General features: G+C 50.3%; 1 protein-coding gene and 1 pseudogene across 2 annotated transcripts in view; one reads left to right on the top strand and one right to left on the bottom strand.

Annotated features, from left to right (window-relative positions):
- The window catches only part of LOC135886542 (uncharacterized), a 58,196-nt gene that overhangs the window by 28,245 nt on the left and 5,857 nt on the right, over positions 1 to 24,094 (bottom strand). The gene's annotated exons all lie outside the window — the stretch shown is intronic.
- LOC135886884 (antigen-presenting glycoprotein CD1d1-like) lies at positions 16,958 to 23,883 on the top strand (annotated as a pseudogene).

The raw sequence follows: 24,094 nt of genomic DNA, 5'->3' as shown, positions 1-24,094 counted from the left end.
AGCAATTTATTTTAACGTTTCAAAGTCACACACTCTTTTGGTGCTTCTTCCTTTCAATATTTATTTTCCTTCTTGTGTCAGACAATTCCTATCAATTTCAGAAAGCAACAATAAGTTTGAAAAAGAGACACAAGTTTGTATCGTTCTTCTTAATGTAGTGGACATGGGGTCAGCTTTTAAAAGATATTTAGGTGCTTGAAGGAGTACGGTGGTGCCTAGTGGGAATGTTATGCGTGCCCCTTGGAGCGAGAGCTTCATGGGTTGAGTCTTGCATTGACCTCCTGGAAATCAATGGGATCAAATCAGACCCTTTAAATCCATGCTTTAAATCCCCCTCCCAACTTGCAAACCTGGCTTATCTGCTTCCTATTTCCCAGTTTCTCCCTAAATCTAGTTAGCAATGCAGATGATTTCATTACATCTTCTCTCTGTCTTCTCTCATTATTACACACAGCCTGAATTATGATTTGGGATTGTTTGGGGGTTAAATCTGCTGCCAAAATGTGAAGAAATTGTGAAGCCTAAATAAAGAATCAATTTTTCAGCATTCACGAACTTGTTGGGGTTGAATTTCCTTTGTTTTCTCCTTTGTTTGGGGTCTATAGAAGGGTAAAAATTGAGGTGAAAGAAGCAACGCAGGAGGAAGCCAGGAAGGGCCTGGGAGTTTGGGGTCTCTGTGGAGATGATGGTGGGAAACCTAAAATAAACGTGGGCATTGGGGGAAATTTTGATACTGTGAAAAATTGAGAAATGAGACTGGGGAGAGGAACAAAGGAAAGAGGCGTCACAGTCCTGAGACTCTTCATGGGCCTGAGGTCCTTGGCACAAAGAACTTTTGGGCCCCCCATGTCCCCTTTGCGATGGGGCTCTGCCCCCTACTCCTCCTCTCCACCTTCCCTTTCGCTTCCCCTCCCGCTGCCTAACCCTAATCCCATTCCCCACTGCCTCTCCCCCACTCTCCCATTCCCCTCCCCCCACTCTCCCATTCCCCACTGCCTCTCCCCCACTCTCCCATTCCCCACTGCCTTTCCCCCCTGTGACGTTCCCTTCTGGTGTTATCTGGACCGGTGATCGGCTAGGCCTCTCCAATCCTTGACTCTGGGAGCCAGCCTTACCCTGCTCTGCTGTGAGAACCCCCACTCCTGGGCTGTTCACACACAGCCTCTGGCATGTAAGCTGCTCCCAGCTACTTGCAAGCAAATGACACTAGCCAATATCTCCGGTTCCAGACACAACCCTGGGAACCTCTGTCTTGCAGTGTCCAGTTATGCCCGCTGGACACTGCAAGCTTATGTAAGTTCGTCAATTTAACAAAGAAATTGATATACACTAGGCTTGTTATCCCAACGGGAGCCTCTGACACACTGCAAACCAAATGCACTGCTTCGGGTAGAATAAACAAACAGATGCATTAACTATAAAGGTAGATTTAAGTGATTATAAGTCAAAGCATCACAAGTCAGATTTGGTCAAATGAAATAAAAGCAAAACGCATTCTAAGCTGATCTTAACACTTCCAATGCCCTTACAGACTTAGATGCTTCTCACCACAGACTGACTGCTCTTCAGCCAGGCTCTCCCCTTCAGTCGCTTGGTGGTGGCGGTGTCTGTAGATGTAGGTGGAAGAGAGAGAGCCTGGCAAAATGTCTCTCCTTTTTATCATGTTCTTTCTTTCCTCTTGGCTTTGCTCCCGCCCCCTTTCAGAGTCAGGTGAGCATTACCTCATCGCAGTCCCAAACTGACCAAAGGAAGTGGGGTGACTCCCTCGAGGGTCTAACATATTCTTTTGTTGCTGCCTAAGCCAGTGTCCATTGTTCCTGTGAGACTAGGCTGGGTTTTTCCCATCCGTGCCCTGATGAGGTGTGATCTACCCCTCTGTTCTTGGAGAGTTTTTGCCTGGGCTTGCTTTAAGCCATGAGGATACATTTTCAGCCTCATAACTATAGACATGAAATTATAATCTATAACCTTACTATACATTACTAACAAGGAGTCCAGTGGCACCTTAAAGACTAACAGATGTATTTGGGCATAAGCTTTTGTGGGTAAAAAAAACACTTCTTCAGATGCATGGAGTGAAAATTGCAGATGCAGGCATTATATACTGACACAAGAAGAGAAGGGAGTTACCTCACAAGTGGAGAACCAGTGTTGACAGGTCCAATTCGATCAGGGTGGATGTAGTCCACTCCCAATAATAGATGAGGAGGTGTCAATTCCAGGAGAGGCAAAGCTGCTTTTGTAGTGAGCCAGCCACTCCCAGTCCCTATTCAAGCCCAGATTAATGGTGTTAAATTTGCAAATGAATTTTAGTTCTGCTGTTTCTCTTTTAAATCTGTTTCTGAAGTTTTTTTTTTGTTCAAGTATGTTATAGAATGTCCAAGAAGATTGAAGTGTTCTCCTACTGGCTTTTGTATGTTACCATTCCTGATGTCTGATTTGTGTCCATTTATTCTTTTATGTAGAGGCTCTCCGGTTTGACAATGTACATGGCAGAGGGGCATTGCTGGCACATGATGGCATATATCACATTAGTAGATATGTAGGTGAATGAGCCCCTGGTGGTGTGGTTGGGTCCTCTGATGGTGTCGCTAGAGTAGATATGGGGACAGAGAAGGCAACGGGGTTTGCTACAGGGATTGGTTCCTGGGTTAGAGTTTCTGTTGTGTGGTGTGTAGTTGCTGGTGAGTATTTGCTTCAAGTTGGGGGGCTGTCTGTAAGGGAGGACTGGCCTGACTCCCAAGGCTTGTGAGAGTGGGGGGTCATTTTCCAGGATAGGTTGTAGATCATTGATGCGCTGGAGAGGTTTTAGCTGGGGTCTGTACGTGATGGCCAGTGGTGTTCTGTTATCTTCCTCGTTGGGCCTGTCCTGTAGTAGATGATTTATAACATTACTATAACAATTATTATAACATCACTATAACAACCATGCTCAATGCATCATGAGCCTTCTGAAGACACCCAACATGATAAACTTTGCATTGGATACCACACAATCATTTTATAAAGATGAAGATTGGGGTGTAGGGTGTTTCCCCAAGGTACAGAGCGTCACACCTCCCCTCTTAGTTTACTGCAAGAGGGTTAGTCACTGACTATCTCGAAGGCAGTTTGTTGTTATCGTTCTCTTGCCATCCAGCCATTAAGGCCAAGAGGCAGCGTGCCTCAGTTTCCCCTTTCACACACAGCAAACCAGGTTTTTTATGGTTTCGCTGCTGTGATAAGCTTTAAACCTGTTTACAGGTATTAATTGAAAAGTAGCATTATAATAAGTTTTAACATCCTTGTCAATATTCTTATCCCCAAAACTTTGCATTAATACCATTTTTTTTTTATCACAGATGGGTGTTTACAAGTATCTTTATGATACCACCCTCTCTGTTCAGATAGTGTAGTTTGAGGTTCGTTTGTTCATTACCCATGGTGTCCTTTGACTCTCTCCCATGTAATCAGTCACTGGCTTCTCTTTCCCTCCAGTGTTTCCCTTTGTGTGGGCTCTTAATTTAATCATGTTTCTGGCATTTTGATATCGCGGGGTCTGGTAAGATAAGGATCCAGGGGGATCCTGCACATTGGCTGGCCCTTTGGTGAGTGGTCTCCCAACCCCAGGACTGTACATATGTAGGAAATCCAGCTCCCCTTTTGGGGTTCCCCTGTGTTTCCCCCTCCCAGCACTGAGTCCTTCCCTGCCCCCTAGAGGGCTGTGATCTGTGCTCTCTGGGCTAGGCGTGTTTACCCCTGGATCAGATTCACCCTTTCCCAGCAGCTTTCCCATAACTGCTTTCTATGTCTCACTGCCCCCCCCCCCCTTTCTGTGAGTTGGATCCTCTGTATTCTGGCAAACTACTACCTGGCAATTTCCTGGTCTCAACTCCTCTGCTGTTACAGGCGTTGGAGCTGCATCTTGATGTGAAGAGACACAGTTACTTTCCAAAAACTTATCAGGAATAGCATCCTGAAAAACCAGGACCTGGACTGGGGTACCCTCTGCCACCCCTTTCTCTGTCCCTGAGAAGTCAGCTGTGTGACTGCTCCCCTCCAGGAGGTCAGTTACACAGTTCCTTCTCAAAACCTGGGTCACAGGCTGAGTGCCTGGGTGCACAGATGCTGACCCAGCCATCCTCCTAGTGTCCTGGGCATCCTGCCCCAAGTGACAGGTGAGGCGACATTCCTGTACCCCCACTATTCCTTCCCCAGTTTCCTCCTCTGGGCCTCCTCCTTCAGCTGCAGAACTCTGCCAGCTAGCAACTGGGAAAGTTTCCTTAATCACTGACAACACCTCTCCTGCCTCTGCGCCTGAGGGCATGTTGCCTTCTGCTGGAAAGGAGCTAGTCTCAGCCCCTCCCACACTTGTGTAACCCTTCTGCCCGTCTTAGTTGGCAGCAACAAGGGCCGGGTTCAGTATCTAGGGGTTCCGTTTCAATAACGCAATGCAAAACCAGCTCGAGCCCCCACCCAGTGACCTGGGACAATTACATACCACCCCCCGGGTGCCTCTAGGAAGCAATACTTCCCCTCTTGCAAGCACGGAGTCTGAGTGTAGCAAAATCCTTTTAATAAAGGAGGGAAACAATGGGGCATTATGTTGGGGAAACACCACAAACAGGATTCATAACACAAACCATGAGCAAAAGACCCACCCCCAAGTAAGTCTGGCAGTATCCTTTTCCCCTCAGGGTCTTAAGTCCAACAACCCAAAAGATCACCCCAAAGTCCCAAAAGTCCAACACCCCAAAAGTTTCTTGAGTCCAGCAACCCAAAAATCACCCAAAAAGTCCAACAACCCAAGAGTCTCTGTCCCTGGTCAGTGCAGCCCCAGAGTTCAAAAGTTTATCTGCAGAGTTTTACCCCCCTAGCCTGGGTGGAAATGGGGGGGGGGAGGGGCATGCAGGGTGTTAAGGGGCACCTTACGTGGTCCGAGGCCGACTGCCCCGCCTCTCCGTGGGGTACTGCTGCAGCCTTCACCACGAGCTGCTCCACTCCACCAGCCATCCTGTGAGCCGCTCCAGCTGTCCCACAAACTGCTCCGCTCCACTCCAGTCACCGTCCCGTGGGCTGCTCCAACCGTCCCGCAAATTGTTCAGCTCCGCTCCACTCGCCATCCTGTGGGCCGCTCCAACCGTCCCGCAAACTGTTCAGCTTTGCCAGCCGCTTAGCAATAGATCTTCCGGCTCCCCCACTAGTTAGCACAGCACTCAGTGATCTCAGCTCTTAGTAATTTTAGCTCTTTAGTGATTTCAGCTTGTAGTAGGGGAGCCCCAGTGCTGGTGCACCATTAGCCCAAAGCAATTTCAACACAGCAGCCTGTAACTAGACTCTTAATAGAATCAAAACTAGCTCTGCTATTCAACCATGGAGAGAGGAGGCAGTATAATTGGTGATTCAGACCCTCAAAGGGGACCTATCCCATCAGGTATAAATGTCTATCCCCCACCTCTCTCAAGTCACTGGGTTTTGGAACCTATGTCCCTTGTCTAGCGAGTGCTCCTTACTTGATGGTGAGTCCCTCTGTCATAAAACAGTTCCATTGGCCTTGATTCACATAATCAGGGTAACAACATTTTATTCTTCCTGCCCCAATAACAGATAAACTGGGGATCCCACAGCAGCCAAAGTGACCATTTGGGTGGCTGTGGGCTCATGCTGGGGGGGGTGTGTGCTTATGCAAACAAGACCAGCCCCTGAAGTTCTTTTCCACAACTCACCACAATTCACCACCAGATGTCAGGGTAGAGCTCATCCTGACTGCTTACACTTGGAAGCACCCTGCTTCCCTGTGCTATAGAGTCACAGGAATCCTCATCCACCTCAGTGGTTTCTGAGATCCCCTGCCCCTTATCTGGGCTCTCCTCTGGGACACATTGCTCTACACTCCCTAGAGCCGGATTTGCCACTGGTTCAGCTGCGACCTGCTGGCAGCTAACTATGTGAACAGTTCTCTTCTGGCAGGAATTACACCCCCATCCCTTCCTGAGGTGGTGTTGCCTCCAGCTGCAGTGTAGGAGTTGGTCTCAACCACCCTCCCACCTGGAAGCATGTGGCTTCCCCCCACTGCAGAAGAATCAAGGAGACTCGCTCCCATTCTCTCAGCAGTTCCTGAGACCTTACCCTTTCCCTCGGGGGTCCCAGCATAACACTCCCTCCTGCTGCAGGCAAATACTTTAACCTGAGCTACACGGAAAAAATCATTACCAAGGAGCAGGTCAACTAGGAGGTGTTCCATTACCCCCACAGTTAAAACACTTTCCAAACCTTCCCAATCCACATGGATTTTAGCTAGTGGTACAAGGAATCTGCTTTCGCCCACCCCCACAATCTCTGCCATTTAGCCAGGCAACATACTGGCCTTTGGGACCACACTCTGCTTAACCAGAGAGATCTGGGCCCCTGTATCCCTCTGCCCCAAGTATTCCCTGCCATCAATTTGGAGAGCCTTAACATGTTCCATATCTGGTTCTGCAGAGGCTAACCTCACAGAACCAATGCAATAGGTTTCGATTGCTTGGCGGGTTTCTGTGTTGAGGACAGCAGAACTAACATGAGCTATTGTTTGCCTGCTTCCTCCTAGCACAGGGCATTTATTCCTCAGGTGATCAGTGAAATTATACTGATAGCACCTTTTGGGATATTCTACTTTTACAGGAGATTTGGGATAGGAGTTACTGCTAAAGGAATGTTTTTGGGTAAGAGACTGTTTAGGCTCCCAGCCCCCTTCAGTCTTCCCAGGGGCAAAATGGGATCCTTTCTTCCCACCAGTTTTAAACACCTTTCTGTGGCCTACCCTCAATAAACGTCTGATTCTGTTCAAAGGCATCAGCAAAAGAAGCGATTTCATCCACAGACTTTACGTCTTTGTCCCATAGGCACTGCTTTACATCAGCCTTACACATGCTTAGGAAATGCCCTTGAGCAACAAGATCCAACATTCCCTCAAAACTTGCCACCTCCTTACCCCTCACCCATTTTCCCAACAAATCTTTCATTTTGTTTACATATTCCCCATTACTCATATCAATATCCCTCTTAAGATTCCTAAGTTTAACTCTGTATGTTTCAGGGGTAATCTGAAAACTTCAAAAAACAGTATTTTTAAATTTACAATAGTTTAAAGCATCTTCAATAGACATTCCATTGAATACATTTCAAGCTTTACCAGTAAATTTTGCAGTCAGGGTAGGAACTCTCTTATCATCAGGGATTTCATGTATTACACACAGCCTTTCGAAGATAGTCAGATATTCAGCAATATCATCGTCCTCACTCTATGCAGGACATAAGTGTTCCCATTTGTGGATTTTTGGAGTGATGGGAGTTGTTGGGGTCAGGGTTCTGGTTCTTCTTCTCTAGCAGGTCCAGTTGGTGTTTTCACTCTCTCTCTCTCTTTCTCTTTCTTCCTGATCTCTTTTTCTTTTCACTCTCTCTCTTTTTCATCCATGGCCTTTCTGTGTACAGCTTCCTCCCTGATTGCCTCTTTTTCTTTTCTTTTTATCTCCAGTTCTTTCAGTTGTAGTAATCTCTGGTGCTCCCTCTCCTTTTCTGCAGATTGAAGCCCTAAAAAGTTCCAACTTTGCAACCGCTTCACTGTTTTCACTCATTTCCCTGCTTTTCTGTTCCTACTTCCCTTTCCCTAAGTAAGCAAACAGAAAACAACAAAACTGTGACCTCCTCCTGAGTGTTCTTAGCCACTGCACTTAAGACTCACTTAAAATCACAATTATTAGTGCTTAAAGTGTGAACTTCACTTGGAGTAACAAGCCGTACATACACCCTGCTCGGTACGCCACTGTGACGTCCCCCTCTGGTGTTATCTGGACCAGTGATCTGCTAGGCCACTCCAATCCTTGACTCTGGGAGCCAGCCTTACCCTGCTGTGCTGTGAGAACCCCCACTCCTGGGCTGTTCACGCACAGCCTCTGGCATGTAAGCTGCTCCCAGCTACTTGCAAGCAAATGACACTAACCAATATCTCCGGTCCCACACACAACCCTGGGAACCTCCATCTTGCAGTGACCAGTTATGCCCGCTGGACACTGCAAGCTTATATGAGTTCATCAATTTAACAAAGAAATTGATATGTGCCAGGTTTGTTATCCCAAGGGGAGTCTCTGACACACTGCAAACCAAACACACTGCTTCAGGTAGAATAAATAAACAAATTTATTAACCATAAAGGTAGATTTTAAGTGATTATAAGTCAAAGCATAACAAGTCAGATTTGATCAAATGAAATAAAAGGAAGACGCTTTCTAAGCTGATCTTAACACTTCCAATGCCCTTACAAACTTAGATGCTTCTCACCACAGGCTGGCTGCTCTTCAGCCAGGCTCTCCCCTTCAGTCGCTTGGTGGTGGTGATGTCTGTAGATGTAGGCAGAAGAGAGAGACCATGGCAAAATGTCTCTCCCTTTTATCATGTCCTTTCTTCCCTCTTTGCTTTGCCCCACCTTCAGAGTCAGGTGAGCATTACCTCATCGCAGTCCCAAACTGCCCAAAGGAAGGGGTGAGTCCCTGGAGGGTCTAACACAGGGGTTCTCAAACTGGGGGTTGGGACCCTCAGGGGGTCGCGAGGTTATTACATGGGGGGTCACGAGCTGTCAGCCTCCACCCCAAACCCCGCTTTGGCTCCAGCATTTATAATGGTGGTAAATATATTAAAATGTGTTTTTAATTTATAAGGGGGTGTCGCACTCAGAGGCTTGATATGTGAAAGGAGTCACCAGTTAAAAAGTTTGAGAACCACTGGTCTAACAGATTCTTTTGTTGCTGCCTAAGCCAGTGTCCATTCTTCCTGTGAGGCTGGGCTGGGTTTGTCCCATCCATGCCCTGATGAGGTGTGAACTGCCTCTCTGTTCTTGAAGAGTTTTTGCATGGGCTTGCGTTAAGCCATGAGGATACATTTTCAGCCTCATAACTATATACATGAAATTATAACCTATAACCTTACTATAACATTACTGTAAAATTACTATAACATCACTATAATAACAATGCTCAGTGCATCATGAGCCTTCCGAAGACACCCAACATGACAAACTTTGCATTGGATACCACAGAATTGTTTTATAAAGATGAACATGGCGGTGTAGGGTGTTCTCCCGAGGTACAGAGTGTCACACCCCCACTCTCCCATTCCCCTCCCCAGTCCTCCATTCCCCACTGCCTCTCCCCCACTCTCCTATTCCCTTCCCCCAACTCTCTCATTCCCCACTGCCTCTCTCCCATTCCCTTCCCCCAATTCTCCTATTCCCCACTGCCTCTTCCCCTCCACCACAGCCCCAAATCAATTGTTACCCTGGCTCCTCGTCCAATGTTTGCACCTTCACCCCAGACAGAACTTTGCTGACTCCAGCTCCCGGCAGTAGGGTCTTGTTCTGCATTGGCCTGCAAGATTGAAGGCCCCTCAGCTCTCAGAAACTCTCCCTGGAGATCGATCCCCTTGGAGTTCTCCCTATCAGCCAGTTGTGACAGGTTCGGTCACAGAGACCCCCTTGAGGCTGTCACCAGATGTGCTGGAATTACCTCTGGGCCCATTTTCTCTGCCAGGTTGGGACTCCAGAACCCTGCCTTGTTGAGCCAGACACGCTAGCCTGCTGCAACACAGACCCAGGTCTGGTCAATGGCCCGAGACCTGCAGACTTTAACCAAAAACTGCTCAGCAGGTTTCATGTCTCCAGCACCCAGACACTCAGTTCCCAATGGGATCCAAACCCCAAATAAATCCATTTTACTCTGTACAAAGCTTATACAGGGTAAACTCATAAATTGTCCACCCTGTATAACACTGATAGAGAGATATGCACTGCTGTTTGCTCCCCCAGGTATTAATCACTTACTCTGGGTTAATTAATACACAAAAGTGATATTATTAAGTATATAAGGTAGGATTTAAGTGGTTCCAAGTAATAACAGACAGAATAAAGTAAGTTTCCAAGCAAAATAAAACAAAACATGCAAGGCTAAGCCTAATACATTAAGAACCTGATTACAGATAAAATCTCACCCTCAGAGATGTTCCAATAAGCTTCTTTCACAGACTAGACTCCTTCCTAGTCTGGACCCAATCCTTTCCCCGGTACAATCCTTGTTAGTTCCAGCAGGCATCTTCAGTGGAAAGCAGGGGTGTTCTCATGACTGCACCCCCCTTTGTTCTGTTCCACCGCCTTTTATAGCTTTGGCACAAGGCAGGAATCTTTTGTCTCTCTCTGGGTCCCCAGCCCTCCTTTTAAATGGAAAAGCACCAGGTTTAAGATGAATTCCATTATCATGTGACATGGTCACATGACCTGTGAGACCCCAGTCTTCATTCTTCCAGGGCTGGCCTGCATGTACCCAGGCAGTAAGTTTGCAAGTAAACAGAGACATTCACAACCAATTGTCCTAGTCAATGGGAGCCATTAAGATTCCAAGCCACCATTAATGGCCCACACTTTGCATAATTACAGTAGGACTTCAGAGTTATACTTCATATTTTAGCTTCAGATACAAGAATGACACATTCATACAAATAGGATGAACACACTCAGTAGATTATAAGCTTTGTAATGATACTTTACAAGACAGATTTTGCATAAAGCATATTCTAGTTACATTATATTCACACTTATAAGCATATTTCCATAAACACATGGAGTACAACGTCACACGAGGGTCTGCAGATCTTGGCTCATTCTTGTAACTCTTTCCAATTTACCAGTGTCCTGTAAGAGGTTTGGACACCCGAGATGGATAAAGTCTCCTGTCGTGGTCTCATGAAGGCCAGATGCCAAGATGACTCCACCTCCCTGCTCCCACTCAATATCACCCAAGTATTGTGTCCGCCTGCCCAGCTCCAGCATGGCATTGGGAGCTGGTGTATTAATGTAGATGGACAATATGGGCCATGCGTGTTAACATAACCCAGGCACTGTCCAACATTAAACGGTGCTTGAAAGGTCCAGGGTCTGGTGTACAGAGACTTCCACCTGCTTAGTACCATGGCAAACACACCATTAAACGTCCTTTTAACCTTTGATTAAAGATTAAGAAATAAGGAAAAACAGTTAAAGCCTTTGAAACGTAAAGAATTAAGTGAGGCTCTCATTATAACAACATCCCTTGTTCCCTTTCCCTTTAGCTGGAGAGAGTGTTCAGACACTTAGACAGTATCAAAGATGGTAATAACCATCCTTTGGGGGGAAAGAGAAGTTAGCTGAGATGAGCTGGAGCTGTTGCTGTTGTTGTTAAAGTCAGATCCTGTTTCATCCCTGATGGGGTTTGGGATTCAGCTGGAGCTGGGAGGGGTGACAATGTTGTCAGCGCCCCCCATTGTGCCGGGTGCTGTACGTCTCTCAGGATCAGGATGGTGAAGGTCTGGAGTCCCAGGAGCTGGTGGGTGTGGAAGACATGACAGTGAAGCTTGCTCTAGCAGCCTTCTTTTGTTAAGTGTTGAATGCTGGAAGGTTGATGGTTTGGTAATGCTGCTCAGTTATTTTATACCTCCAGTATTATCAGTACTAACAGCAGACCAGGCAGCCTGCTAATTCAGCAGACTTTGATGTTACTCATAAAGAAAGACCACAGGCACGGTTTGGTGTTGAAAGCACTCGGCCAGGTTTATCGCCCTCAAGGCACAGTCCTAGCACCCTGCCTCTGTGGTTACAGGTATATTAACACAAGTGCTCAGTGGCAAGGAGGGGCTCAGTCAGCAGCAGGAGACTCTGCTGTCCCCTAGGTCACACAAAGGATTAAGGTGAGGTACCCCTATATTTATAGACTGAGAGAAACAACAGGGATACACAATTGATGTACCATCTTACGTTTCATGACATCTGTGTGTTACCTCCCCTTGTTCCTGATCTCAGACACAACATCCCTATTCATTGTTCTGTCAAAACATCTTATCTTGTGCTAGATGGGGATGTAGAAGTGCGAGCCTTAAAATATATTTACATAAATATCTAATCCCTAATACACTAGCAAAAACTCTGCCAAGTTCATATATAAGCATCTGCTTTAATACATGGCCTGACTTTGGTTCACAGCCTCTGGTTCAGGCCTCAGGTCTTGCACCAGGCCCAGTGCTCCAGGCTCGCTCTCTCTACTGTTCTTCTTAAGCTTTTTCTCACAAAATCTCTTTCTTGACGGACCCCAAAGACATTTAAGGACAAGCCAGCTTTTATCACTGCCTCGGCTGTACATGCAGAATGGGCAAAGATGGAAAAAGTCCCCCCCTCTTTACCATTTACACAGCTAAAGCTAGGCTTTTACACAAAGCATGAACATTGTATGTACTAGGCCAGGGGTTCTCAAACTCCATTGTACCTTGACCCCTGTCTGACAACAAAAATAACTACACGACTCCAGGAGGGGGGAACGGGACAAAGCCTGAATGCCGCTGCTCCAGGCAGCGGGGCCAAAGCTGAAGCACAAGGGCTTTAGCCCCAGGCAGGAGGCCTGTAACCTGAGCCTTGCTGCTCAGGGCTGAAACCCTCAAGCTTTGGCTTTGGCCCTGGGTGATGGGGCTCAGGCTTTGGTCCTGGGCCCCAGCAAGTCTAAGACAGCCCTGGTGACCCCATTAAAAAGTTTGAGAACCGCTGCACTAGTGGATAAGCTTGCTCACTTGGAGGACTCAAGCGTGTTGCCACCTTTAAAAAGAGGCAACAAAATGATGATCTTTTGGAATCACTTTTGCTGTGATTTTACCAAAGATGGTAAAATATCCCAGGCATTTTTAGTCTGTGACAGATCCTGACCACCTGTTTTACCAGCAACATTTGTGAAGACAACATGGCCATTTGTTGCAACTTGGCCTGTTAGTTTCAGTTTAAGTCTTGTTCCATCTTGCCAAATTCATTAATGTACATACATGCATCACGTTAAAATAAGTTCTGTAAATCAAAAGGCCATCTTGGTTTAGTAAAAGAACAAGGTAGCCTCCATTTTGAATTAGGTTCTTGTTAAATTAAATAAATTAAATTTTCCTCTATACCAAGAAAAGGCGGGAAAATAGAAAGAGCGGGAATCTGACCTTGCCCGGCAACAGCTCCCTATAAAGGCTGATGAGGGGCGGAGCCTGGGGCTCTTGGGCTTTTGAGCTGTCAGAAGTTCAGGTGTCTAGCTCTCTCTCGTAGTGCGGTACAATCTTGGCACTGACTATTGGCCTGCAATAGCTACTTACTAATTAAGTTGGGGTTGTTTGTTTGTTGTTTTGGGAAAGCAAACTTGCATACATGGACCTGGTCCGATTAGTTAGATCAATCTTACACTCAGACAACGCAAAGCAGGATAGGGTGGGAGTTAAGATAGGGATACGTACCTGTCTATTCCATCTGCCATCCACGGTGTCGGTGTCCATCACTGGCTTTGGTCATCCGGATCCTGCAGCCTCTCCATCGCTGACATCTGGAAAGGTAGAAGAACATCTTGTATTTCAGAGTGTATGAATGTGTGCTTGTGTTATCCCGAATCTCCAAAATCATTAATCCACTTCCCTTTCCTTCCTTTCCCTTGTCCCTTAGTAAATAAAGTGTTTTTTGTTTACATTCATGTGTGTGTGGTTTATTGGAATCCAGCTCTGATAGATGGACTTAACAGGGGGACTCAGCGGGAGGTAAACTGTAAGGCTCCCCGAAGTCTTCTGATCAGATCGGCCTAAGAGAGATAAAAATCCTTACAGGCCCATCATGGGATCTAACCTGGGACCCTAAAACTGTGTTGTCCTACGTGCAGAGAAGAACAACAAATATTATTGGACACTATCATCAAAAGTTGGGTGTTGCAACAGCCTGTTGATCTGAGATGAAATTCACCGTCAATGCAGTCACAGCCCTGAATTGAAATGGTATTCTATTAACAAGAGGGGGTTACCCAAGATGTTATTTCAGTGAAAGTCTATTTTAGCCACTTAACCTTCCAAATTTTAATATGCTTCATCTTTTGCCTTTTTTGTTTTACTTAAAAATACCGTCATTACACCTTCAAAACTATTAACAATCACAGAAACCACCTGTTATATGTTATTGTGACATTTTATGAACTTTCACTCACATTTGAGAGTTAAACTCGCAATTGGGGTAAATCTGTAGACCCTATTTTGACAAGGTATCCTGGGAATAAGCATAAGGGAGTTGTAAATTGCTGTAGCATGGGTCTTCAATTGTCCACCTGTGGTATTCCTTCTGCAGAGTTGGCTAAAAGTGTGAATGTAAGCCAGGATCTCCAGCCTCCTGGATCTTCTAGCTCCAAGGGCCAGTGAGAATGTGTATTGAGGCACTGCTTGAAGATGGTAGAGGGACAGTGGGATAGGGAAACCTTACCTGGGCCTTTCCTGGTTTCTAGAGTTTGAGCTTTGCTCATCTCATTGTTCTGCCATGGGACGAAAATACCACTTCACGCTGTATGAACATTTTTTTTTTTGGCCATTTAATATCCTAGTTTTTTTTAAACAGGAAAAGAGATGTTGTTGGTAGGAGTTAGTGGTCAACTAGGCCATTGTATATTGTGTCCTGCAACTTGCATATTGAGCCAGCCAGGCCCCCCACACATCAGCTGGGCCCCACCAGCCCTGTTTCAGCACACCTCCCCAGCCATGCCCCTGATCCTTCCACCGCGTCCCCGCCTTCAACCTGACCCTCTTCCTATTCCTGTGAGCCAGGATCTCCTGCCCCACCTCTCCTCCTGATATTTAGGGTTACCATTCATCTGGATTCCCCCGGACATGTCCGGCTTTTTGAGCTAAAAATAGCGTCCGGGGGGAATTTGTAAATGTCCGGACTTCCCCCCCCATGCAGAACACGCGCGGCTAACAGGGCAGCCGGCCGGATGGTGCCACTTACATGGGGCTCCGACAGCCAGAGAGAGCCCCTCCTCCTCCTCCCCCCTGCAGCCGAGATCACTCCCTCCCTCCCTCCCTCCCTGCGTTCGCAGATCGCCTCCGGCAGTCTGGAGCTCCTCCCCCGCATGCCAGGACGAGCGGCTCAGGCCGTCCCTGAGCAAGTTCACAGAGACGTTAGGCGAAGGCCAACAACAAGGGGGCCAGGGGGTCGGAGAAGGGGCAGGGAGGTTCTGGAGGGGGCAGTCAAGAGACGGGGGGGGTCGGGAGTTCGGGGGGGGCTTTCTGGGGGGGGTGGATAAGGTTTTGGGCAGTCAGGGTACAGGTAGGGGGTAGGCTCCTGGGGGGCAGTTAGGGTGGGGGGGTCTCAGGAGGGGGCAGTTGGGGGACAAGGAACAGGGAGGCTTAGGTAGGGGGTGGGGTTCTGGAGGGCAGTTAGGGGCAGGGGTCCCAGGAGGGGGCAATCAGGGGACAAGGAGCGGGGGGGGGGTTGGGAGTTCTGGGGGCGGGGCTGTCAGAGGGCAGGAGTGGGGAGAGGGATCGGAGCAGTCAGGGGACAGGGAGCAGAGGGGTTTAGATGGGTCGGGAGTTCTGGGGGGGGCTGTCAGGGGGTGGGGAGTGGTTGGATGGGGCGTGGGAGTCCCAGGGGTCTGTCTGGGGGTGGGGCTGTGGATAAGGGTTGGGGCAGTCAGGGTACAGGTAGGGGGTAGGGTCCTAGGGGGCCAGTTAGGTTGGGGGGAGGGTCTCAGGAAGGGGCAGTCAGGGGACAAGAGGCAGGGAGGCTTAGGTAGGGGGTGGAGTCCTGTGGGGCAGTTAGGGGCAGGGGTCCCAGGAGGGGGTAGTCAGGGGACAAGGAGCAGGAGGAGGGTTGGGGGTTCTGAGGGGGGCGGGAAGTGGGAGGGGCAGGGGCGGAGCTAGGGCAGGATGGGGGCGTGGCTAGGGCGGGGCTCCTCCGTCCTCTTTTTTGCTTGCTGAAATATGGTAACCCTATGATATTATCATTATCATTACTAATAATAATACTAAGCAGTACTCACCTACATTCACCAGGGGTACTTCTTGCTGCTTTTTGTAACACTGATGATGGTCTCAGCTGCCAGGACCAGGCTCCCTGCCTGCCTCGCTCCCCCACGCTGCAGCAGCCACCAACCAGCAGTTATGCTCCTCTGCTGGGGATGCTGGCAGAGACTCTGCGAATGGGGAAGTTAAGCCCCAGGAGTACTGACCACCCTGCCAGACACAGCCCCTTCCCAACGCTGGCCCTTCAGCACAGCTCCAGGGCACATGGCCCCATCCACTTGCCCTGCCAGACAGAGCCTGCACAGGGAAAGCAGACAGGGCCGTGCTCAAGGGCTGGAGTAAGCAGGGGGCCCTGTCCAGCAGGAGGTCAGTACTCATGGGTGCATCTCTCCACTTCACTCGCAACCCTGGCCCTTGAGTGCAGCCCATCTGATTTCTCTGCACAGCACTGAAGGGCCAGGAGGGCAATGGAAAGATGCACCCCTGAGTACTGGCCCCCTGCTTTTGAAATATGGGATAAAAGGCATCCTGTATTGATTGAGTATGGGACAGGCCATTTCTATTAGAATAAGGGATGTCCCAGGTAATGCAGGGTTGCTGGCAACCCTAGCCAGTGTTGATAACACCGAAGCTTCTGGGATAAAAGCACTGAGCAGCTGGCAGAGCTCCAGCAGACTGAACAGTGTTACTGAGGCAAGGACATTCCAGCCTTCTACAATTAACGACATCACCCACAACGTTGTGTGTCTCTGCAGAGTCCCGACCAAATGCAACAGCTGAGTGTTGGAGTCACTGAGGACTATTACACTGTGCTCACAAAAAACCTCCCCACAAAGGAACCCCACCTTATAACAGAAACAACTTGGAAACATAAACAGGAGTTATTAAGTCTTAATTGTCCTGGTAGGGAGTGTGGCATCCTGTGATGCAGTGAGGAGGGCAGGGAAGGGATGGTTGATTTGTCTTTATTGACCTTTGCTCAGCATGTGAGTCTGGGTTTCCTCTCAAGTGTCACCTGTCAGAGCAGCAGAGCTCAGCGTAGGAAGGGGTGGCCATGCCCTCTTCAGCTCTCTGGGTCCTGGCCCCAGAGCCCACCCCATACAACTGCCATCCTGTCCCCTCTAGTGTGATGGCTCCTCAGGCCAAACCGGTCTTGGCTTTTGGCTTCTGTCTCTGCTCTCTCATCTTGGCTGGTAAGTGACCCCTGTTCTCCTGGAGGCCTGGGTCCCATTCCCCATCCCAGTCTCTTTCCCCAGGGCTGCAGACTGCAGGGCCCCCTTGGGTTGCTGTCTCAGATGCCTGGGTCCTATTTCCATCCCAGTCTCTCTCCTTCCTACAGGGGTTCACCATGTCTCCTATCTCCAGCTCATCTCCCCGCAGGTGGCCCCTGGTCTGCTCAAGTACCTGAAAGTCATGAGGGTGAATGACCTGGTGCTCTCAGCCTACAAAAGCAACAATGGCAGGCTGGCTCCCCACAATGGCTACAGCCCGGGTGACCAGGACAGCCAGCAGCTCTGAGTGCCAGGCCTGGGTCTCCTGGGTGGAGACTGAATACCAGGGCCTGGTGCAGGAGATGAACTCCAGCTCCCCAAAGGCAGGTGAGTCCCTGAGCTCCAGCATGTGGCTCAGCTCAGAAAGGGGATGGGAGGGCAGCTCAAAGGAGGTAGGAGGGAGCTGGGGGAGGGGACACCAGAGGGAAGGGACTTCCCTGATACCTAGTGGTTAGGGCCAGTGGGGGAGGAGGTTGGGAGCCAGGACTCCTAGGTTCTGTCCCCGTCTCTGGGAAAGGAGTGGGGTCTGGAGGGTCTGTCCCCCTCTGCCTCCTGGTGGCAGCTCCATGCTCAGTTGCCCACTCAGCCATTCTACCTCCAGAGCCCTACTACATGCAGGTCCTGAAGACCTGTGACCTGGACGATGCCACCGGTGCTGTCTGAGCCATCACCAGATACTCCCTCAATGGGGAGGACGTGCTGCGGTACCAGTCTGACCAGAACTGCTGGTTCTCAGTGCACCCAGCAGCCTGGCAAGTGGCGGAGCGCTGGAACCGTAAAGGGGAGACTTTAGCTTTTATGAACTTCCTCACACCGCAACAATGCAGGTTCTGGATAGATTCACCACTCAGAAGACAGGTGACAGCTCTACTGGTGCCCCTCATTCCCGACCTGCAGCCCCCTGCTATTCCATTCCTTGTGACTAATAACCTTTTTTCGGCCTCCCCCCAGCCCAGCCCACAGTGCATGTGGCCCTTGTTCCAGGGACCCAGGACTGGCCATGCCGCCTCATCTGCCACGTGACGGGCGGGCTTCTATCTCCGAGACATCGAGGGAGCGGGGAGGCCAGGTGGCCCAGGGGGAGCAGCTGACCAGTGGGATCTGGCCAAATGGGGATCCCACCTTTCAGATCCAGGTGTCCATTGAGCTGGGGCAGGAGGGGTTCAGCCCTACAGAGCATGTGTGTGTGGTGAGACACAACAGCTTGGGGGATGCCTCCCTGAGGGTGACCTGGGGTGAGTACTGGGGGGGCAGAGTAGGGGGAGGAGTGGGCAGATACTAAGAATTTGGCGCCTTCTACTGAGGGAAGGGGAATGGGGAAGGTGGACACAAGGTGTGAGAGGAAGAGGGAGGTGGAAAATGCAGAGGGGCAGTTTTGGGGGGCATCAGGGGATGGGGGGACAAAGAGAGGTACTAGGGGAAGAGGAAGGTAGAGAGGGCTTCTGGGGGGACGCAGAGGGGAGGGATAAGCAGAAGGAGATACTGGGAGGGTCAGAGGGAAGGGGAAACTAAGGAGGGGGCTCTAGGGGATCTCAGGGAGGGGAAGGCAGAGAAAGGGGGTGTCTAGCTGTAGGGCAGACACATGGGGGATGAGTGGCTGGGAGGGGCAGTCCAACTGGGGGATGGAGACACTAGCCTAGAGCTATCAGGCAGGTAGTAGGTGGGGGGCAGGCCCTGGGGGGGTGAGAGGCCAAGGGCTTTGGCCGGCCCATGGCTCAGTTTGTTTCAGGGCATTTCCAGATTCCCAGCCCGCAAGCCAGCCTGGTGTCCTGGTGATTGTTTCTGTCTGCATCCTCACTGCCCTAGGAATAGGGACCCTGGGCTGGTACCTGTGGAGGTACCAGCAAGCAGGTGCTTGGGGCGGCCAAGGGGAAGGGGCGGCACGTCGGGCTGTTCGGCGGCAATTCGGTGGCTGGTCCCTCTCAGAGGGAAGCACCTGCCGCCGAATTCCCGCCGAAGAAGAAAGCGGCATGGTGGAGCTGCTGCCGGAGTACCGCCGATCGCAATTGCCATGTACATTGGCCAAACTGGATAGTCTCTACGCAAAAGAATAAATGGACACAAATCTGACATCAGGAATCATAACATTCAAAAACCAGTGGGAGAACACTTCAACCTCTCTAATCACTCAGTGACAGACTTGAAGGTGTCAGTTTTGCAACAAAAAAAACTTCAAAAACAGACTCCAAAGAGAGACTGCTGCACTCAAATTAATATGCAAATTAGACACAATTAACTTAGGTCTAAACAGAGACTGGGAATGGTTGGGTCATTACACTAATTGAATTTTTTTTCCCCCATGTTAAGTTCTCCTCACACCTTCTATGGGTCATCTCGATTATCACTTCAAAGTTTTTTCTTCTGCTGCTACTGATAGCTCATCTTAATTGATTGGCCTCTTACAATTGGTATGCGTACTTCCACCTTTTCATGTTCTCTGTATGTATAAATATCTTCTGTCTGTGTGTTTCACTCTATGCATCTGAAGAAGTGAGCTGTAGCCCACGAAAGCTTATGCTGAAATAAATTTGTTAGTCTCTAAGGTGCCACAAGTACTCCTGTTCTTTTTGCGGATACAGACTAACACGGCTGCTACTTTGAAATCTCTCCCGTATGCCACTGAGTGACCAGACACGGAGCTGTCTGGCAATGGCCATCACCTCGGACTGGAGCCACATGGAGCATCCCTGGAAAAGGGGAGGCACTGGGGGGTCGTGGATAAGGCCAAAATCCCTGAGCTACATTGTAGGGCAGTGGTTATCAAACTAGGGCTGCCACTTGTTCAGGAAAAGTCCCTGGCGGGCCAGGCCGGTTTGTTGACCTGCCACATCCACAGGTTTGGCCGATGGCAGCTCCCAGTGGCCGTGGTTCGCTGCTCTAGGCCAATGGGGGCTGCGGGAAGCGGCGGCCAGTATGTCCCTCGGGCCATGCCGCTTTCTGCAGCCCCCATTGGCCTGGAGTGGCGAACTGCGGCCACTGGGAGCTGCCATCGCCAAACCTGTGGATGTGGCAGGTCAACAAACCGGCCCGGCCTGCCAGGGGCTTTCCCTGAACAAGCGGCGGCCCTAGTTTGAGAACCACTGTTGTAGGGTGTACCTTTGTTGAACCTCCATTCTGTGCTCCTCCCCACCCTCCAGTCACCACTGTACTCATAGCTCCCCCCCCAAAAAAAACCACCCCCCATTTTCCATTCTCTGTCCCCAATCAGGCATCACTGCAATTTTTCTGCATTTGGGAATTTCTGGCACTTTTTGATGCTTGACCCACAAATAGAGTTTGCACCTTCATGAAGCTTTTTATCAGATCCATGTCAATGCACTGGTTTTCTGGGGTGCTACCCAGGGTTTCCTCTGCACAGCCCTTGAGTCTGCGAGAGTGGATACAGCGCATTCAGTTGCCCTTGCAGATATGCTATGCAACCCCCAAGGAGCTCACCTGGGCCCCTGGGGCCTCTGTGCGTGTAACTCAGGGATAAGCACATAGTCCCTGGGAGGGAGGGGGAACCAAGGCCGGTCTCTGAGTTTCCTGGGCAACCCAAAGGGCGAGAGGAGAGACACAGTTTAAGACAACAGGGGCTGCTGTGGGCTTGGAGGAGGATAGCAGGTGCCTGCTTGGAGGAGGAGGCAGAGTCAAAAAACGATTGACAAGTGAAACATGGGGAAGAAGAGCTAGCCTGACCAATAGATGACCTCTCCTGGGAGCCCTGATTACTGGCGGTGGGAGGAGCCATTTGGGAGAGTCTGGGTGTGTGGGGAGCTGGTGAGTCCCAGGCCTGCATGGAGGGTCCCCTTGAGAATTGGCCTCTGGGAATCTGGAAGCAATGTTCTTAAGCTTGGTGCTTTCCCTCTCCAAATGGACTCCAGCTTAGAGAGCTTTGTTGGGAAAACTTCCCCCAGCCAGGCTGAGTTAGCTCCCCAGCTCCCAGGTGAGATCAGTCGCCATGGAGAGAGCTCTGCTCTGGCTGCTTGTCCAGGGATGCTGCCTGCTGGGAGTGTGTCTGAGCCCTGCGGTGGGAGACTGAAGTTTGGAGTTCAGTAGAATTTTGTAATCTGCACCCTGAGCCCTGCACCCCTGGGTGCTGAGGGGAAATCCTGGGACCAGAAGCAGCCTGACTCCTGCATGAAGAGGATGCCTGCCAGCAGCGATCATCAGCCCCTCTGCTGTGACAGGAGTCCAGAGCCATCTCTGAATCTGAGGATCAGTCGCGGAGTTCGGAGTCACCATATTTTGGTTATCAAATTGGGGACATTGTTTGGGAGACTCCCTGCTCCCTGGACTGTGTCCTCAAGCCCGGGGATCAGGGCTTCGGGATTTTATTACCTGCTGCTTATTAAATGAGTGGAGGGACTTATCTTATCCCACTTGTGAGTCTTTTGCGCTGCAATGAACCCAGTCAGCCACATTGTTAACTGCTGCACAGAAGGTATCGTGGTCACGGGTCATCAAGGGCCCCTACAAAGTGTTCATAGCAATGGGACACTAATTTTTATGTTTGCTGGATCAGGTCAAGTGATTGGGGGAATTCATGGGTATTATCAGCATGGACACTGGGGACCTGAAAACAGTGTTTTACCTTGCTATGTAATATTTGTCTCTTGTTTAATATAATTACTGTGTTGAATATATTGTATGTGTTTGTGTTATTTCTTGGGAGTCTCCAACTATCTGGCAAGTAAGTGGGGGTTCTTCTGTGGTTAGAATTTTTCTTCCAAATTGCCCTCGTGACCCTGCTAGGAAGGCGTGAGGGGGGTGGAGCCACCTCCAAATAAATTTCATATGGGGAGAAAATAAAAAAGTTACATCCTGCTGAGAGGAATGCGGGATCCAGAAGAACCCAGGCATGTCCATCAAAACCCATAAGGGGATTGGCGCTAAAAGAGATAAATTGGTGCATATGGGACAACGCTGTCCTTGGGAGGCAAAAAATCTTACCGCATTATAGGTGAAACTGTGTTATATTGAACTTGCTTTGATCCACCGGAATGCACAGCCCTGCCCCCCCAGAGCACTGCTTTACCGCGCTATATCCAAATTCATGTTATATCGGGTGGCGTTATATAGAGGTAGCGGTGTAGTTAAAAAGCTCTTTAGTGGTAATATTTTGCTTTCTTGCTCTTCAAAATATGTTGCTTTTGATGCTAATTCTAGCTGAAAGCCTTGTTCATGTAATGGATCGAGTATTACTGCTGCTAGCTTCTGCTGAAATGCTAGGTCGTGTTCCCATAGCATCTCCCACAGCAGAACCAAACACGACATGAGGGCCCTTTGATGGTCCACGCCCCTAGGGTCAGGGCAGCGTGGCCTATCGGTCACAGTCTATAAAGTAGCCCTTTGGCGCAGGATAGCATGGCCTAGCAGCCAGAGTCTGTAGCACCACCCTTTGGTGCAGGGCAGCATGGCCTAGCAGCCAGAGTCTGTAGCGCCACCCTTCGGTGCAGGGCAGCGTGGCCTAGCAGCCAGAGTCTATAGAGTTGGGGCACCCCTTATGGGTGTGGCAGGCCCGGTAGGGGGGCCCGGGCCCACCCGACTCCACCAGGCCCCGACCCAGGGCCCTAACAGTGGCGTAGCGCAGGGGTCGGCAACCTTTCAAAAGTGGTGTGCCGAGTCTTCATTTATTCATTTTAATTTAAGGTTTCGCGTGCTGGTAATACATTTTAATGTTTTTTAGAAGGTCTCTCTATAAGTCTATATATTATATAACTAAACTATTGTTGTATTGTAAAATAAACAAGGTTTTCAAAATGTTTAAGAAGCTTCATTTAAAATTAAATTAAAATGTTGATCTCACACCACCGGCCCGCTCAGCCCACTGCTGGTCCGGGGTTCTGTTCACCTAGGACAGCAGCAGGCTGAGCGGGGCCTGCGGCCGGGACCCCAGCTGGCAAGGGTCCAGCAGCCAGAACCCCAGACCGGCAGCGGGCTGTGCGGGGCTGGCAGCCGGGACTCCAGACCGGCAGTGGGCTGAGCGGCTCAGCCCACTGCCACTCAGGGGTTCCATCCGCCGACTTCTGCCAGCCGGGATCCCGGCTGCCGGACCCGCTCAGCCCGCTGCTGGTCTGGGGTCCCGGCCCTGCCCACATACAGTGGGTACCTACCTTCTCCCTGGTTCTGGCCCATTCTCTTCCTCTCTCTGCACTGAGCTGAGGTGGGGGTGCACTGAGCACAGGGTTGGGGGTGAAGGAGCAGGCTGGGTGTTGGGGTGAAGGGTCTGGCCAGGAGCTAGAATGAGGGAGGGGGCTCAGGGTTGGGGCAGGAGGTTTGGGTGTGGAGCACTTACCTGGGCAGTTCCCATTTGGTGCGAGGGGTGCAGGTGGGAATGTGTGTGTGTGCAGGAGCTCCCGTTTGGTGCTCAGGGTGGGGGTGGGGATGTGGGGGGTGCAAGAGTCAGGATGTGGGGGGGGTGCAAGAGTCAGGGCAGAGGGCTGGGGGCATGTGAGGGGGGTGCAGGTGTCAGGGCAGGGGGGCTGGGTATGTGTGGGTGTGCCAGAGTCAGGGCTGGGGTCATGGGGGGGGTGAAGGAGTCAAGCAGAGGCCTGGATGTGTATGAGGGGCACAGGGCTCAGGCCTGGGGGCAGAGGGCTGGGTGTGTGTGAGTGGGGGTCAGGGCTCAGGGCTGGGTGTGTGTGAGGGGGGGTCAGGGCAGGGAGCTGGAGGGGATATGCCCCTATTCCACCCCCCCTTCCCCAAGGCCCTGCCCCTGCTTCTTCTCTGCTTCTGCCTGGAGCAGCAAGCATGCTGACTCTGCTCCTTCCCGACCCCCTCCCTCGCAAGGGCCATCAGCTGATCGGACAGCAGGGAGGGAGGGATGGAGAGGCGGAGGAGGGGCAGGAACCCAGCACACTGCCGGAAGAGGCAGGGGAGCCGGCAGGACCAAGCTTCTGCCCCCCCTTTGCCCTCTGCCACGGCAGGATGGGGGCCGGGCCGGGTCAGATTTTTAATGGCAATGCTGCTGCCTGCCGGGACTCCAGCAGGCAGCAGCGTGCCATTAAAAATCA

The sequence above is a fragment of the Emys orbicularis genome, chromosome 12 (genome assembly GCF_028017835.1).
Source record: "Emys orbicularis isolate rEmyOrb1 chromosome 12, rEmyOrb1.hap1, whole genome shotgun sequence".
NCBI lineage: Eukaryota > Metazoa > Chordata > Testudines > Emydidae > Emys > Emys orbicularis.
Note: the sequence above shows the minus strand (reverse complement) of the source record. Positions and strands in the feature narration are given on the sequence as shown.